General features: G+C 42.4%; 1 protein-coding gene across 12 annotated transcripts in view; it reads left to right on the forward strand.

Moving 5' to 3' along the window:
• Positions 1–278: 278 nt before the first annotated feature.
• The window catches only part of LOC125636867 (uncharacterized), a 263,703-nt gene continuing 248,416 nt past the window's right edge, over positions 279–15,565 (forward strand). For 2 of the 12 annotated variants that reach the window (XR_012668426.1, XR_012668428.1), the window contains exons 1-2: positions 280–792; positions 5,424–5,483. The gene's annotated coding sequence lies outside the window, so the exon portion shown is untranslated. Of the gene's footprint in view, positions 793–5,423; positions 5,484–15,565 lie in introns of all 12 variants that reach the window. The other 10 variants (XR_012668430.1, XR_012668432.1, XR_012668427.1 and 7 more) reach the window with 7 other exon arrangements.

Here is a 15,565-nt window from a genome sequence, read left to right on the forward strand (position 1 = left end):
CATAAAGCTATTAATGAATACTAGGTGCCATTCTTCCTGGGAGACTCTTTGGCTTGGTGAACAGCAGTTCCCTCAATGCAGGAAGGGATTAGTACAAATATTCTTTCTCTTCATGGTTTAAGAGAAGCAATTCCCACGATCAGTAACACAAAGCACTGATTGGAGGCCACATGCCCTTAGCTCTGCTTCATTTAATTTGAATGTAAGGGACCTGATTCATCACTCTGTTACACCAGTGTAAGTATATACGGAGTGATTTCAATGGAGTTGTACTACTGAAAAATTGGTGTAATGGTATGGTGAATCAGGCCCAAAAGACCAGTGATGAGTTCTGTTTAATGGAAGACTTCAACAGAGCTGCCCTGATTTATATCAGCTGAGGACCTTGTCTTGTGCCTCTGAAAAGCATGAATGGTTCAGTCTATGACATTGCTCATTTGCATAACGACACTCACAGCCAAATTCAGACTTGTTGTAACTGGACTGTGGGAAAGCATGAGTCCTCTCAGTCCAGACCCGCCAGTCTTCAGATGAAATGGGTTTGCTCAGCGGCCTGCAACTATCCACTAGAGAAGCAAGAGCACCCCCTAAACCATCGTGCAAGTCTCACACAGCTTTCTGAGGACTCAGCACCAATTTTTTTTTGAGACAGATTCTGTAACCCATACTTCTGAAGAAGATCATTCCTCTTTTATTCTTGATTCCTACAAAGGCAGAGGCATTTCATCTGAATACAGTTGGGCTTGAAGACTTACCAAGAGGTATTACTGGAACCCAGTTAAAACAAAGACTGTAAGTATGTATTATGTTTAATGCAATTGAGCTTCCTGCTCCTCTCCAGACGTCTTCAGCTTCTTTTTGTGAAGTCAGAGAGTTAGAACTAGTAAGTTTTTCTCCATCCCAAGAGAATTGTGTGTGGTGTTTGAGGTATTATGTGCTGAAAGATCTCCTTAACGATGCAGACGCTTGCTGTCACTGACTCAAAAAAGCACAGAAATGGAGAAATTGCTTTTCTCTAGTTCCTTCACAAAATTTCTTATGGAATACTGATCATTTTGGTGGGAGTGATTTAAATCTCCCTCAACTATCTCCTGCAGGGAAAACAGCTCCCAACAGAGATTTTTTGCTGAACAATAGTGCTTTTACAGTTCAGGTATCAAGAAGTTCAGGATCTCGATTGACCCATGGATTGTAGAGCTGGAATTCCTCTTTGAAGAGAGAGGCCATTTTAATTGTAACTGCTAAAGGATTATGGTGTGTGCACTGATTCAAGTCAGGTTATGCCACACACAACTGTTTCAAGGGTTGTGCCATGAGTAAGCTGAAACCTCTCTTGTGATAGAAACCCTAGCCTAGTGCTGGGGTGTAATATCTATGAAAAAAATGAAAGGCAATGGAGGAGACTCAAGTGCTAAAGATTGTCAAGTGCTAAAAATGATCTTGTTGTGAATCAGTTTAAATTAACTATGGGTCCTGTCGTGCTGGAGTATGGGTGAGAAATATTGATTTTTACAAAGGTATTGTAGTTATGTTTGAATGGTGAACACGGACAGCAGTTTTTACCAACCTCACAAGGGAGGTGTGAAGTTAAATTCATTAGTTCAAAAAGTGTTTTGAGATCACTGGCCAGAAGATGATACAGAATTGTGAGCACTTTAAGTTTATTTCTTTGCTATCCACTGAAAGTTATGGCTTTGGACAAACACATTATTAGCCAGCACATGACAATTACACTGAAAGAGTCACTGAGAACAAAACTGTAGTAAATATTGCCTGTTTAGTCCTGTCCTCCTGTGAGAAACATTTTGTCCCAGAGACAGGCTGAGATTAGCCTAAACTAACATGCAATTTTAAATAGTTTAGTATGGTCATCTAGCATGGTCATGAATCAAGAGACTGTGCTATTCACCTTCTCCACCTCCCGGACACCCAAGCATTCACATTACCTCAGTCTGACAGCTCGGTTCTTACAGGCCATATCTTTAGCAGATTAATCTGTATTGCTGTGTGCTGAAGTGATGGAAATATTTAAAGAGTTTACAGTGTACTTTTATTGTAAAACAAGCATAGAAAGTACCGGTACCTCTCTTTTTCAGGACTCGGAATTCTCTAAATGGTGTGGTAGCAGGGTCTTCTATGGGTGGATAAAGGGAAGAATCTGAACAAAGAAATATTGGTACTAGCTTGGGCCCAAATCAAAAGCCTGGATCCAAACTTTCATGACTGGGCTTTAGGGCTCCTAGCATGATAACATGAGTGAATGTTCTCTTCCACATCCAAACCTTTGGGGAAGATTGGACTAGTATGAATACAAATTCTGGAGGTTGGCCATCTCCAATTAATGCACATAACTTTATTTATTATCATTCTCTGAGTTAATGGTGGGTGTCTGACCTGAAAATTGATCTCTTTTTTTCTCCCTTACAATTTGCATCCTGTCATAACTTTATCTGGGACCTAATAAAGAAACATAGGTCATATGTGAGAGACATCTTATCCAAAACAAATGCCTATCTTATTGCTTGAAGTTATAGTCTTAAGGTAACTTACCAACAGCATAGCTCTAATTCATCTAGATCAATAGCTCTGTTTTAGGAATTGATGCTATTCATTTTTAGATGTGCCATCTGAAATAGTTTTGATGAGTGGAACAATGGATGTAGCAAATATTTAGTTTATCTGCAAAAGAGGAAGGAGTAAGAGGGCAGAGAGTTCCTGGCTGGAACTCTTACAATGGTGGAATGATCTGAAATTTAACAGTAAACACAAAGCAATAGAAGTGGTGTTAAAGTGGGGGGGGGGGTCTAGTGACTGACACTTTAGCTTTCACGCCAATTTGTCAAGTCTGCAAGGCTATTATGTCTACACAGCTCATGGCAGCAAACCTCCCAGCCTGGGTTGGCAGATTCAGTCTTAAGGGATTCATGCTGCTCTTAAAATAGCTGTGTAGACAGTGCTTAGAAGTTGAAGCTTAGGCTCTGAAGCCCACTTCCTCCCTAGGTTTCAGAGCTGCAGGTCAAGCCACAACTTCAAAGGGCTGTCTACACAGCTATTTTTCAAAAGCTAGCACGAGCCCCTCAGGCGCGAATCTGTTGAACCGGGCTGGAAGGCTCACTGCTGCAGGTTGTATAGACAATACCCAAAGAGGTACGCTCACATTTTGGAAAATATTCCAGGATTTTACCTAGACCTTAAATCTATTCATCAAACACACATTTTTAACACCTTCTTGTACCAGTTTGCTACTCATAAGCAATGTGTGTCTAACTTAAATAGTTTTTCTCCACTTAACCCAATCTTCTCTTCTTACTTGATCTTGAAGTGAAACAATGTGAGTTGCTGATGTCAATCATTTCCAGGACAACAAATTGAGGTAATAATAATATTTATGACTTTACTACAAGAACAAACAGAAAAAGAAACCGAATAGTTAGGTGCAAAGCTTGGCTCCAAATGCAAATCCTGAAATAAAGATCCCATGACAACTTTCACAAGAGCAGGAGTGCCTCCCAATTACACTCCACCTAATTAAATTCCTTTTCATTTTAGCTGGGTACAGTATTCTTCACTTTCTGTCCTTACATTGTGGTGTAATGTTACTGTTGCCATTGTATGGCTGCTACATCCTGCCTCAGAGGTGCTACTATATTTCAAGCTTAGTGTTGGTTTCCTTATAGGCCAGCTTTTCAAAACAGCTCAGGGCCAGATTTCCAAATTCCCAGCACCCACAATGGGGACCTGGTTTTCCAAGGCCCTTCACTCCCTGTTAAATAGGGGCCAGTTTTTCAAAAGTGCTAATCACTCACAAGCTCCCATTGGATGCATCTAGCCAGATTTTAAAAGAACATGATACCCAGTGTACCAACATCTTTAGAAAGATCTGCCCTCTTATTTTGGTGCCTACAAAGGAATGCAGCTCTTTCTGGAAAATCTGTCTGCATAGTCCAGGGTGGCCAACCTGAGCCTGAGAAGGAGCCAGAATTTACCAATGTACATTGCCAAAGAGGCACAGTAATACGTCAGCAGCCTTCCATCAGCTCCCAGAACCTCCCACCCACTGGCAGCTCTGTCGATCAGTGCCTCCCACTCCCTTCTCGCACCTCCGGGTCAGCTGTTTCATGGCGTGCAAGAGGCTCGGGGTGGTGGGGGGAGGGGGAGAGGAGTGAGGGCACGGCAGGCTCAGGGGAGAGGATGGGAAGGGGTAGAGTGGGGGCAGGACCTGTGGCAGAATCAGGGGTTGAGCAGTGAGCACCCCAGGCACATTGGAAAGTTGGCGCGTGTAGCTCCACTCCTGGAGTCAGTACCTATACAAGGAGCCACATGTGGCTCCCGAGCCACAGGTTGGCCACCCCTGGCCTAGACATTTACTCTGTAGGGCCCAACAGGCAAAGCTTCAGGCATACTCCTTATGTTGCAAGCAGTTCCACTGGTTTGAGATGAACTCAGTAAGAGTGGAGGGGGTGTTCCCATATTTTTCAACTCTGTGATAATTTAATAATTAGCAGCTCTGTGTAAACAGACCAGAATTAAAAGAATGTAAGAACTAGTAATTAGAGCAAGTTATTGGGCTACTTTCTCTGGTCCACATGAGCTGTGTTCAAAACAAGACTGGGACAGGAAGGGTCAAAGGTGGCTTTAAGCAACCTGAGTGTGGCTGCTGGATCCTGGGGCGGATCTGTCCAGCCAGAATGAAACAGGCTGGGGGCTCACAATCTCGCTGTTCTCTGCCACTGAATCCCAGTTGGGGAATTAAATTCAGAGTCACAACAGGAATGCAAATTTACCAGTATGTGACTGTGATGACAAGGGCAAGTCACAATGGGAGGGAGAAAAGGAGGCAGAAAACAGAGTTCCGGACATCCTGAGCCAAATTCATTGCTAGTAACTTCACTAACTTGCTTGGATTTATGCTAGAGATGAATTTGGTCTGCTCTGGTCCCCTTTAATTGCGTACCAGGTAGGTGTATTGCCTATTTATTCAAGAAGAGCTTGGTAAGGGCCGCAGTTGTTTGTGTGCCTCTCTAACAGAAACCATACTAAAGAACAGTGGTATCAAGAGAGGCTGGAAACCAAATGCATGAAAATATTACCGTGGTCACTTATCAGTTTTAGCGATCAGCAGTTCTCACACTCAGAGTGCTTTTCGATCATAGGCCTCAAAATTTTCAGTCTGCCTAGCATCCCCGTTTGTAAGGTAATCTGAGAGTGTTCCTTACATATATGAGTTAGTGTTTAATTCCTGTTGTAGTTTGGGTTGTTAGGTGTGTGTGTTTGAAAAATGCTGTTTGTGTTCCAGAATCTCAGGCAAAAGCTTAAAACAAACGTATATACTGTAGTATATTACAGCCATCAGCTCACGATCAGTGATGTTAATTTCAGCCGTTTTGTGTGTGACTTTAACAGAGTTTCTCTCTTCTTATTAGGTGTGACACCAAAGCGAGGTGAAGTTCAGATCTTTTGTTTGTAAGAAGAGTGTGTGGGAGGTATTTTATTTTTATTTATTTTAAGAAAAAGAATATGCTCTGGTCCCAAGTACAGCATCTCTTTTTGATGGGTCAATAAAATATGGAAAATGTGCAATATGGGCATAGTATTCTTATTTCAGGAGCCAGATGATTAGCAAAATTACCTACAGACATTACCACGCACGTGCAAGTAAACACATGCACACAATGTAAATTACGATGCTTGAGGGCAAGAGGTGGAGGATTTAAATTCAGATTAGAGGTGAAGTGTGTGGGCATGTGTGACTACCTAGGCATGGCCATGATTGTAACTTGTGTAATGCATCAAGTGGAAGGGTTCCTGGTTTCTCTCAGCTATTAAAGATGCATATTTTTTTGTGCGAGTATAATAACGAATCATAGTAATTTACATCTTTGCTTCTCCTTGCTCAGTTTGTCAATCTGCTCAGTAATTCACTCTGAGAAGAAATTATGAAGAGATCTGTTTATGAGCAGAATAATGTCAGTGAAGGCAACTTGGTTATGAACAGGTTTCAGAGTAGCAGCTGTGTTAGTATGTATCCGCAAAAGGAAAAGGAGGACTTGTGGTACCTTAGAGACTAACAAATTTATTTGAGCATAAGCTTTTGTGAGCTACAGCTCACTTCATTGGATGCATGCAGTGGAAAATACAGTGGGGAGATTTATATACACAGAGAACATGAAACAATGGGTGTTAGCATACACACTGTAACAAGAGTGATCAGTAAGGTGAGCAATTACCAGCAGGAGAGCGGGCGGGGAAGGGGGTAGGGGAAGGGAACTTTTTGTAGTGATAATCAAGGTGGGCCATTTCCAGCAGTTGACAAGAATGTCTGAGGAACAGTGGGGTGGGCGGGGAGAAATAAACATGGGAAAATAGTTTTACTTTGTGTAATGACACATCCACTCCCAGTCTTTATTCAAGCCTAAATGAATTGTATCCAGTTTGCAAATTAATTCCAATTCAGCAATTTCTTGTTGGAGTCTGTTTTTGAAGTTTTTTTGTTGAAGAATTGCCACTTTTAGGTCTGTAATCGAGTGACCAAAGAGATTGAAGTGTTCTCTGGCTGGTTTTTGAATGTTATAAGTTTTGACGTCTGATTTGTGTCCATTTATTCTTTTGCGTACAGACAGTCTGGTTTGGCCAATGTACATGGCAGAGGGGCATTGCTGGCACATGATGGCATATATCACATTGGTAGATGTGCAGGTGAACAAGCAAACAGTAAAGAATATTTTTCTTACAAAGACATTTAATTTATATTTGTCTCATCTAACTAAGTACTTCTACTGGAAAGAAAGTTTGCTTTCAAAGGGAGCCTTTTTAGAAACTGAATATACATGTTGTAATGAGAAATGCATATAATGCCTCCATCAGTAGATGGCATCACCCTACTTTTAAGAATGTAGTAATCTCTAATCTCATTTGCACTCATTGTTGCTGATCTGGGAAGAAGGAATGCTTGTGGGGTTGTGTGTTGCAACGACTCGTAGGGTTATCAAGAAATATCTGTTAGAAAAGGAAGCAATGTTGATTAACCATATTTGTATAATAAAGCAAAATATTGTAAATTAAGAAGCATTAAAGCCCATAAAGGAATGAAAGAAACCATCCTCCTTCAGCCATCCATTTATAAGAGGTACCATTAAATGATATGTCAGAAAAAAACTTCTTCAGTTATGTTAGTAGAATTAGAGACACTTTTTGACTAGGAATCCAATTGATTCTCATCACATAAACCTCCTACTTTGCAAATCTGTACATGAATCCTTTTATAATGAAAGTCAAATGTTGTGAATATTGAACAGAAAACTAACATATTCAGTGATGAGGAAAAACCAGGCTGCATATATACCATCAGAATCTGGCATGGAAAGATCTTAGATGAATTTCATAAACATTACATGTCTCCTAGTTCTCTAGAATAGGTGCAGAATATATGTAAATGAAGGAATTTGCATTGTGGTTTGTGAACAAAAAAGACATCTTTGCTCTTAATGAGTGAAAATTCCTCAGCTTCTCTCTTCTGCAGGAATGAAGGTTCAAAAGAACTTCAGAGAACCTAGGACAGCTTTTCCCCAGACCAAATTCCTGGGTGGGGTGGGGGCAGTGCACGGAGCCCTCTGCCACACCTCCACCTAGGAGCAGCCAGGATAAGTTACCGCTTGCAGGGAGCCGCCTGAGATGAGTGCCCCCCGCGTCCAGCACCCTGCTCCGCCTCCCACGTCCTGCCCTGCAGTCCCGCACTCCCTCCCACACCCAAACTCCCTCCCTCTTAGTTAACCGGCATTTTTCATTTACTGGCATACCCCCTTCTCGCAACACACCTGATAAAACAGCTTTTACTTACTAAGCACAATGGGACAGTGCTGAAAACTCCTTTTTTGAGATGGATGTGGATCTAAGTTGCAGAAATGTTCACAGAATGTTTTTGGTTTTTTTTTGTGGTGGGGGGAGGTAGGGCAGGGAAAATGTGATTGGATGTAATTCTTTCCCCATAAAACAGTTGGTGGTGTAGTTCACCTTTTTTCATCAAGAGTGTAAGAATGACATACTGGGTCAGACCAATGATCCATCTAGCCCGGTATCCTGTCTTCTGACAGTGGCCCATTACAGGTGTTTCGGAGGGAATGAACAAAACAGGTAATCATCAAATTATCCATCCCCTGTTGCCCATTCCCAGCTTCTGTCAAACAGAGGCTAGGGAACGGGGGGGAGGGGTTGGATAGATGTTGGATAGATGTGGGGATAGATAGATAGGGGTTGGATAGATAGATCTGGATAGGGGTCGAGACAGTCAGGGGACAGGGAGCAGAGGGGCGTAGATAGGGGGTGGGGTCCCGGGGGTGCAGTTAGTGGTGAGGGGTCCCAGGAGGGGGTGGTCAGGGGACAAGGAGCAGGGAGGGTTGGATGGGTTCTGAGGGAGGCAGTCAGGGGGCGGAAAGTGGGAGGGGGCGGATAGGGGGCGGGGGCCAGGCTGTTTGGGGAGGCACAGCCTTCCATACCCGGCCCTCCATACAGTTTCGGAACCCCAATGTGGCCCTCAGGCCAAAAAGTTTGCCCACCCCTGATATAGTGGCATTATGATATTTTCTGTCTTATTATCTATTCATTTCCTAATGGTTCCTAACATTCTGTTAACTATTTTGACTGCTGCTTCACGTTGAGCGGATGTTTTCAGAGAACTACGCACAATGACTCCAACACCTTTTTCTTGAGTGATAGTGGCTAAATTAGATCCCATCATTTTGTATGTGCAGCTGGGATTATGTTTTCCAATGTGCATTACTTTGCACTTATCAACATTGAATTTCATTTGCCATTTTGTTGCCCAATTGCCCGGTTTTGTGAGATCCCTTTGTAACTCTTCACAGTCTGCTTTGGACTTTTAACTATCTTGAGTAATTTTGTTTTGTCTGCAAATTTTGCCACCTCACTCCTTTTTCTGAATATGTTGACATAGAACTGGTCCCAGTACAGACCCTTGGGGGACACCACTGTTTACCTCTCTCCATTCTGAAAACTGACCATTTATTCCTACTCTTTGGTTTCTGTCTTTTAACCAGTTACTGATCCTTGAGAGGACCTTCCCTCTTATGCCATGACTGCTTACTTTGCTTAAAAGCTTTTGGTGACGGACCTCAAAGGCTTTCTGAAAGTCCAACTGCACTGTATAGACCAGATCATCCTTGTCCACCTGCTTGTTGACACCGTCAAAGAATTCTAATAGATTGGTGAGGCATGATTTCCCTTTTCAAAAGCAGTATTGACTCTTCCCTACAAATTGTGTTCATCTATGTCTCTGATAATATAGTTTCTGCCAATTTGCCTGGTGGTGACGTTAGGCTTATTGGGATTACCAGCCCATAATTACCAGGATTGCCTCTGGAGTCTTTTTTTAAAAATTGATGTCATATTAGCTATCCTCCAGTCAGGTAGTACAGCAGCTGATATGTTATATATCACAGTTAGTAGTTGTGCAATTTCATATTTGAGTTCTTTCTGAATACTTGGGGGAATACCATCTGGTTTTGGTGACTTATTACTGTTTAATTTATCAATTTATGCCCAAACCACCTCTATTTACATCTCAGTATGGGACAGTTCCTCAGATTTGTCATCTAAAAAGAATGGCTCAAGTGTGGGAATCTCCCTCATATCCTCTGCAGTGAAGACTAATGCAAAGAATTCATTTAGTTTCTCTGCAATGGCCTTATCTTCCTTGAGTGCTCCTTCAGCACCTCAATCATTCATTGGTCCCATTGATTGTTTGGCAGGCTTCCTGCTTCTGATGTACCTAACATTTATTTTTCTGTTAGTTTTTGTGTCTTTGGCTTGTTTCTCTTCAAATTCTTTTTTGGCCTGCCCAACTATACTTTTACATTTGACCTGTCAGAGTTTATGCTCCTTTCTATTTTCCTTGGTAGGATTTAACATGCAATTTTTAAAGGATGCTTTTTTTGTCTCGAGCCACTTCTTTTTTTATTCAGCTTTGTTTCCTTTTTCCAGCCAGGAGCAATAAACAGAGACATCTAAATTTTCCACAGAACTAGCACAACTATATGCTTTCAGTCACAATGACCTTTATAATTAAAAGAACAACCAAAGGAAAAAGAACAGAAGTAGTGCCTACATGACATCAGAGACCTGGTGGAATAAATCTCATGACTGGAATACTGGTTAAGAGAGGTACAACTTTTTCAGGAAGGATAGAGAGGGGAAAAAAGGGAGGTGGTGTTGCTTGTTTTGAGGTCTAGAAAGAGGTGAGAGTCAGACCAGTTGAAAGTCTCTGGGTAAAGATAAAATGGGAAAAAATAAGGGTGATGTCATGATAGCGTCTATTATACACCACCAAATCAGGAAGAGGAGGTGGATGAGACTTTTCTACAACTTCAAACTATCCTGATCCAAAGGAAAGATCCAAAGGATGGTAAGACACTGATATGGCTCCATCAGCAGTTCTTTAATAACCTGAAAATAAAAAAGGAATCTGACAAAAAGTGGAAACATGGACAAATTGCTCAGGAGTACAAAAGAATAGCACAAGCATGTAGGGACAAAATCTGAAAGGCTAAGGCACAAAATGAATTACACCTAGCAAGGGACATGAAAAGGCAATAAGAGGAGGAACAAAAGAAAGACGAAGGAAAATAAAGGTCCTCTAATTTAGCAGGGAAGGAGAGTTAATAACTGATGACATCCAAAAGGCTCAGGTATTTAATACCTATCTTGAGTCAGTCTCCACTAGAAATGTTAATTGCGACCAGATACTTAACACAATAAATATGTACAACAAGGGGGGAAGGACTGCAAGCCAAAAAGGGAAAGAACAGGTTAAAGAATATTCAGATGAGCTAGGTATTAGAATAGCTAGGTATTTCATTCAGGGCTGCCACAAGTTATGCTTGCAAGACCCCAATCACACCTGTCTGCAGTTCAGCTAGGATCCATCCAGCTGAGCTGTGGACAGGCAGCAGCCATTTGCCTGCATCAGTGCTATTACTCTGGTAACATGTACTACTCACTATAGCACAACACCCTAACACACCCTGCAAAATATTGCACAGTAGCAGGGCAAAGACCAAAATAAGCCCATTTTTCAATTGACAAAAAGCTTCTGAAACTCCTAATTCAACTTAAAATAAATGTAGTTTATTATTGATTTCAGTCTGAAGCAATTTTTAATGAGTGAATTATGATAAAACTACTCCAACAGAAGGTTATAATGGCAATGCCTCCAGAGATCCAGAATTTTAGGCTGGTATTTTCAAAGGGTCCTGAGTAAGTTGAGGCATCAAATTCACATTGACTTTCAAAAAGAGTTGGGTGCCTATTCCCTCAGATTCTTTGGAAATAAAAGCCTTCATGTCTAATGTGCACAGAAGTCATTACTTTATACACATTCATTGACATAAATCAAAAGAGATTGTATCCTGTATGCAAAGTTTGCTTTTACAGAAGCACTTTCCACACAGTTTTTAAAGTGATAGTTTGGAGCACTTGATTTCTCCCAGCAGACAAATTATTTGATATTCTGAGAACTGCACATTCTGCCCTGACTTTGAACTTCAGTCTAATTCCATGAAATGCTCATGGTAAGCAGTACAGAGGGCTTGCCAAAAAGAAAAAACCTGATTTGTTGGCAGTAGGGTAGTTGATCAACTCCCACCAGAAAATGCACTCAGCTTCAATTTGAGCAAACAGATTTCTTTGAAACTGTGTTCAGCTCTTTCAGTTTCCAAGAACTATTTTTTAGGAGCAATTGTTTTGCAGACCAGGCTCTTTGGAAAGGCCGATATCCTGCTGCTAAATGTTCTGATTTGATTATCTATTTTAGGGCAACTTGAGAAGGATGAGTTGAAGTGAAATGTGACAGAAGCACATATGTGCTGCCATAATGACCCTTCAAAAATTTCTATTTGATCATCAGTTTTTGCTTCCTGGCAAAATATAATTTACATGTAATTTCTCAAAATATTATTTTTATTATAATGAATTATTTTTCTTTATAATAAATCCACATTACTCTGTTATATTTTTCTAAAGACCCCAGTATGTTCATGGCAGCTCCTCTGACTTGAAAATAGGCGGGTTTTGAGTGTTAGTTTCACGTTGAGGTCTTTGCATGACTCTAGTGCCATGCCCCCTCTCCTTGACCTCTCTGTTCTCTAATTCAACTATTAGGCAGTGAAACTGATGATCTAATTGTAGAGAGACTTCCTGCATATGATATAACTGTAATTACTTTCTGAATCTTGATCACATAGACTATGGGTTTGTTTTAGTGGCCAAAACGAGCCAAATTATTTGCTGTGAATAAAATAGCCAATTTTATGTAGCCTTTCTTTCTGTTCACATATAGTTTTTCTGATCCATGCACTACCTGTTATTTTTGTGTGCAAATAAGTGTCAGTCTGAGTTGTTTGCAAGCTGTTCAGCTTGACTATTCGTTATTCTTAGGGTGTGTATGAGTGCCCACCTAAAACACAAACAATGGTTTTTGGTCCCTGATTGGATAATTAAACTTCTTCAAAGCAGAACAAATGACCGATGACTCGCAAATAGCTGATAACAGCAAGTAGTGAATACTCCCTGTTAGCGCAGAAGTTCCCTTGTTTGCATGATAACACAGGTATTTACACTAGGGGGTGCATACTTCAAAACGTCTTTAGGCCAAGCTTATTGCATGCTCCAGGGACTCCTTGCATTCCTCCATTCCCTGCCTCACAACCTCCCTGTGTGCAACTCTCCCATCCCACTCTATTTCATGGACTCACTGCAACTCCCCCACCCCCAATCTCTCCCCACCCTGTGTTCTGTTTTACCCCAATCCCCCTCCTCCTCTACCAGGTCCCCCATTGTTTCTTTGGTGGCAAGGATTCTTCGTGACCGCCCCTCCCACATTCTTCCTCCATGGCAGTGGGTCTGTGTGAACCCTTGTTACTCCATGACAGAGGCTTGTCTTCCATTTACCACAATGTCAGGGGCTCTGTGGCACCCTGTCCTACATTCCAGCGTCCCTCATTCCCCCCCTTCCTTCCTTCCCCTGATGCTAGATGCTGTCTGCTCCTGTGTCCCCACATCAGGTCCCCCATATTCTAAGGGCACTGTACAAGCCCCCATGCTCTCCTCCTGTTTCCCCTTCCCATTGTGCTGATTTCTGCCCAGGAGAGAAGTAATCCAGGGTGTTAAACTCTATTGGGAGGATGGGCATAGCCTCATGGACTTTAAAGAAGGGGCCTTTGTGATCATCTAGTTTGACCTCCTGCATATTACAGGCCACAGAACTTCACCCATCCACTTCTGTAATAAACTTCTGAGTTACTGAAGTCCATAAATCATAAAGACTTCAAGTTACAGAGAACCCACCATTCACTCTAGTTTAAGTCTGAAAGTGACTTGTGCCCCATGCTGTAGAGGAAGGCAACCCCCCCCCCATCCCCCGCCCCCAGCTCTCTGCCAATCTGACCTGGGGGGAAATTCCTTTCTGACTCCAAATATGGCAAGCGGTTAGACCTTGAGTATGTCAGCAAGACCCACCAGCCAGACACCTGGGAAAGAATTCACTGTAGTAACTCATAGAATCATAGAATATCAGGGTTGGAAGGGACTTCCGGAGGTCACCTAGTCCAACCCCCTGCTCAAAGCAGAACCAATCCCCAACTAAATCATCCCAGCCAGGGCTTTCTCAAATCTGACCTTAAAAACCTCTAAGGAAGGAGATTTCACCACCTCCCTAGGTAACCCATTCCAGTGCTTCACCAACTTCCTTGTGGAAAGGTTTTTCCTAATATCCAACCTAAACCTCCCCCACTGCAACCTGAGACCATTACTCCTTGTTCTGTCATTTGCTACCACTGAGAACAGTCTAGATCCATCCTCTTTGGAACCCCCTTTCAGGTAGTTGAAAGCAGCTATCAAATCCCCCCTCATTCTTCTCTTCTGCAGACTAAATAATTCCAGTTCTCTCAGCCTCTCCTCATAAGTCATGTACTCCAGCCCCTAATAATTTTTGTTGCCCTCCGCTGGACTCCTTCCAATTTTTCCACATCCTTCTTGTAGTGTGGGGCCCAAAACTGGACACAGTACTCCAGATGAGGCCTCACCAATGCCGAATAGAGGGGAATGATCATGTCCCTCGATCTGCTGGCAATGCTCTTACTTATACAGCCCAAAATGCTGTTAGCCTTCTTGGCAACAAGGACACACTGTTGACTCATATCCAACTTCTTGTCCACTGTAACCCCTCGATCCTTTTCTGCAGAATTGCTGCCTAGCCACTCGGTTCCTAGTCTGTAGCAGTGCATGGGATTCTTCCGTCCTAAGTGCAGGACTCTGCACTTGTCCTTGTTGAACCTCATCAGATTTATTTTAGGCCAGTCCTTTAATTTGTCTAGGTCCCTCTGTATCCTATCCCTACCCTCCAGCGTATCTACCACTCCTCCCAGTTTAGTGTCATCTGCAAACTTGTTGAGGGTGCAATCCATGCTATCCTCCAGATCATTAATGAAGATATTGAACAAAACCAGCCCCAGGACTGAACCTTGTGGCACTCCGCTTGATACCAGCTGCCAACTAGACATGGAGCCATTGATCACTAGCCGTTGAGCCCGATGATCTAGCCAGATTTCTATTCACCTTACAATCCATTCATCCAGCCCATACTTCTTTAACTTGCTGGCAAGAATACTGTGGGAGACCGTATCAAAAGTTTTGCTAAAGTCAAGTAATAACATGTCCACTGCTTTCCCCTCATCTACAGAGCCAGTTATCTCATCATAGAAGGCACTTAGGTTAGTCAGGCATGAGTTGTCCTTGGTGAATTCATACTGACTGTTCCTGATCACTTTCCTCTCCTCAAAGTGCTTCAAAATTGATTTCTTGAGGACCTGTTCCATGATTTTTCCAGGGACTGAGGTGAGGCTGATTGGCCTGTAGTTCCCTGAATCCTCCTCCTTCCCTTTTTTAAAGATGGGCACTACATTAGCCTTCTCCCAGTCATCCAGGACCTCCCTGGATCGCCAAGAGTTTTCAAAGATAATGGCCAATGGCTCTGCAATCACAACTCCCCGTCTAGTGTCCCATATCCGGCCACTGGGGATATTTCCTACTAGAAGTCACATGGGGCCCATGTGCCATTGTAGGCAGGCTCATCATACCATCCTCTCCATAAACTTACCAAGCTCAGTACCTTGAAGCCAGAGATGAGATAGGAGTACTGTTATGTTGGAAGGCATTGATGGGTGTCATTAACCAGTTTTCTTTGATCTATAGACAATTGCAGAGGTGCTTGAGGCTGTGGCTACACTAAAGCACTTTCAGGGGGCTTCATGTGTCTTCCATTCCCCCCCTTTTGGGTTTTCAATTTTCTCCAAATCAACAGGGTTCTGGCCACTGATGCCGTGAGCATTCCCTGAAATTCTGGAATTGGTTGGATGGGGCATTCAGAAATTATGGCATTACGTACATACATACAGATTAAACTGAGAAACCCCATTGGGTTGAGTGTAAGGCCTTCGCAAGTTTGGCCTGTGGCCATCTGACAATATCCTGCACCATCCTGCACAAACCTTATGGA

This window comes from Caretta caretta, chromosome 5 (genome assembly GCF_965140235.1).
Source record: "Caretta caretta isolate rCarCar2 chromosome 5, rCarCar1.hap1, whole genome shotgun sequence".
Classification (NCBI taxonomy): domain Eukaryota; kingdom Metazoa; phylum Chordata; order Testudines; family Cheloniidae; genus Caretta; species Caretta caretta.